This window comes from Scylla paramamosain, chromosome 32 (genome assembly GCF_035594125.1).
Source record: "Scylla paramamosain isolate STU-SP2022 chromosome 32, ASM3559412v1, whole genome shotgun sequence".
In the NCBI taxonomy this organism is placed as follows: Eukaryota; Metazoa; Arthropoda; class Malacostraca; order Decapoda; family Portunidae; genus Scylla; species Scylla paramamosain.
In genome coordinates, this window is record NC_087182.1 from 8,253,755 (window position 1) to 8,256,271 (window position 2,517).

The window sequence follows — 2,517 nt, forward strand, 5'->3', positions numbered from 1 at the left end:
TGCACATTGGAAACAAGTATCCATCTCTGCCTCTTGCTCATTGTGTGCATCTTAAGGAGGACTACAGCAGTGTAACAGTGGAAACTTTGAACTACAACAAGTATGGCTGGAAAGTTATTGGAAACTTCAAGATGGTGGCTTTCTTGATGGAACTACAAGGAGGTTTTACCTAGAATCCCTGTTTTCTTTGCCTTTGGGACAGTAGAAACAGAGCAGCACATTACGAGAGAAAGGACTGGCCTCCAAGGACTTGACACTACAGTGGGAGCACACAATATCAAATATGAGCCATTGGTGAATCCTCAAAAGGTTTTGTTTCCTCCACTACACATCAAACTGGGTCTCATGAAAGAGTTTGTTACAGTTCTTAACAAGGAGTCTGCTGCCTTAAAATATCTTCAAGATTTCTTTCCTAAGCTTTCAGAGGCAAAGGTGTCTTCGTTGGACCACAAGAAAGGAAAATTAGGAAGTGCTCTGAATTTCTACAGAAGCTCACACAAAAAGGAGGTAAAAGCTTGGGAGTGTTTCATTGCTGTAGTACAGTGCTTTTTTTTGGCAACAACAGGGCTGATAACTATATGGAACTGGTTGAAGCTTTAATGAAAAGCTATGGTGAGATGGGCTGCATAATGTCCTTAAAGGTCAATATTCTAGATGCTCACCTCGACAACTTCAAGGAGAATATGGAAGCATATTCAAAGGAACAAGGCAAGCGCTTCCACCAAGATATAATGAACTTGGAACAATGATATCAAGGATCCTTTAGTGAAAACATGAAGGGAGACTGCATTTGGGGACTCATACGTGAAAGTGATTTGTTGTATTCGCGCAAATCAAGAAAAACTGTCATTTTTAATCCTAAGAATTAGTTTCAGAAGTTTTAAAATAAATTTTGTGCCATTTGAATTTGTTTCTTGTTTTTCTGTCCAAAAATGGTGAAAAAAGTGAAATTTAGCTATTTTGATGCAAAAAAAAAAAAAAATCTAAAAGCCACAAAAGTAAAGTTTGATAGGAATAATGGACATTTTCTATTGTTATGCAATGAAAAGAGTTGGAAAATCAGACTTGCTTGTCAAAGACAAAAATCGTGTTACACTGTATATCAACAAGAATAATGATAATGATAAAAAGAAATGTAACTAGCAAATGTTGGATTATTGGAAAAATTGTTTAGTTATCATTAAGTAAGACATGGTTAATGGTCCTTTTTTTTAATGATAGGATCAGGTCATTATGAGTGGCTCCATGCCGCAATGGGTTTACATAACTCTCCGCTGACTTGCCAGCGACCTGTTTTACAGTGTTTTCAAGGTCTTATTGGCAATGACTTGTTTGTATACCTTGATGATTTGATGTTAGTGTCTCGTGATCTTGAGTCTCACTTTGATAGAGTTGAACTTGTTTTGCAAATGTTCCAAGAAGTAGGTCTTAAATTTAACTTGTCTAAATGTAAACTCCTTCAGTCACGCATTGAGTTCTCATGTCATGTAGTCGACAAGGATTGCATTCACACTACTGATGCCAAGGTTCGGGCTTGTCAAAACTTTCCTACCCCAAAGTCAGTAAATCATGTCCGTGTAGTTCAGTTTCAGGGATGTCTAGTGGTGGATCGCTGTGACTCTACCCCACTACTATAGATCTCTGAAACTGCACTACAAGGACTCCTTGAATGCTGCACCATGGAAGCCCCTTTCACTTGCCCTCGGGGTAATAAGTATCACCAGATTGATGATGTAGCATTGGGTCCTTCCTTGGGGGTGCTCATGGCCAACTTCTTTGTGGTCTGCATGAAGGAAGACTCAAGAAAACCAAGAACCCTGATATATACTGCCTATATAGATGGCATATTCATGAGGACCAGGAACGAAGATGGGTCCATACAACTCTAAGCATTACCTTGAAGAAACCTCCGGTAAACGTGTAAACGTTGCCATGCCCTTCATCGACGTCCTCGTGGAACAGCAGCAAGAGTCCTTTAATACGGAAATATGCACCAAGCCCACTAATCCCGGACATTGCCTTAATGGAAGGAGCGAATGTCCTGACAGATGCAAGGACTCTGCCATTGATGCATACATCCAAAGGGCATTCACACACTGCAGTACTTGGCAACAAGTACATAAAGAAATAGAAAGGATATCGTAAGTGTTGATTAATAACGGTTTCTGTGAAATGAATATAGTCTGCCTCACAAAGATCATTAATAAGTGGCATAGCTCCAGCTCCTCCGAAGATACAAGAAAACCTGACATCAACATATTTTACTGTGACCTCCTCTCTACTTCATGCAAAGAAGATAGGATCATCACACAGACACTGATAAGAAACGTGAAACCCACTGATATGGAAAAAAAAATAAATAAATATAGATAAAAAATAACATCCAAATATACAACAAGAATAAAAGATCAGCCAACTCCTGCTCAGAAACAGTCTTCGCATGGAAAGAGACAACCCAGGAATTCCATGTCATATATAGGTCCACTTGCAACTGAGGAAACCTTTATTCTACATCAG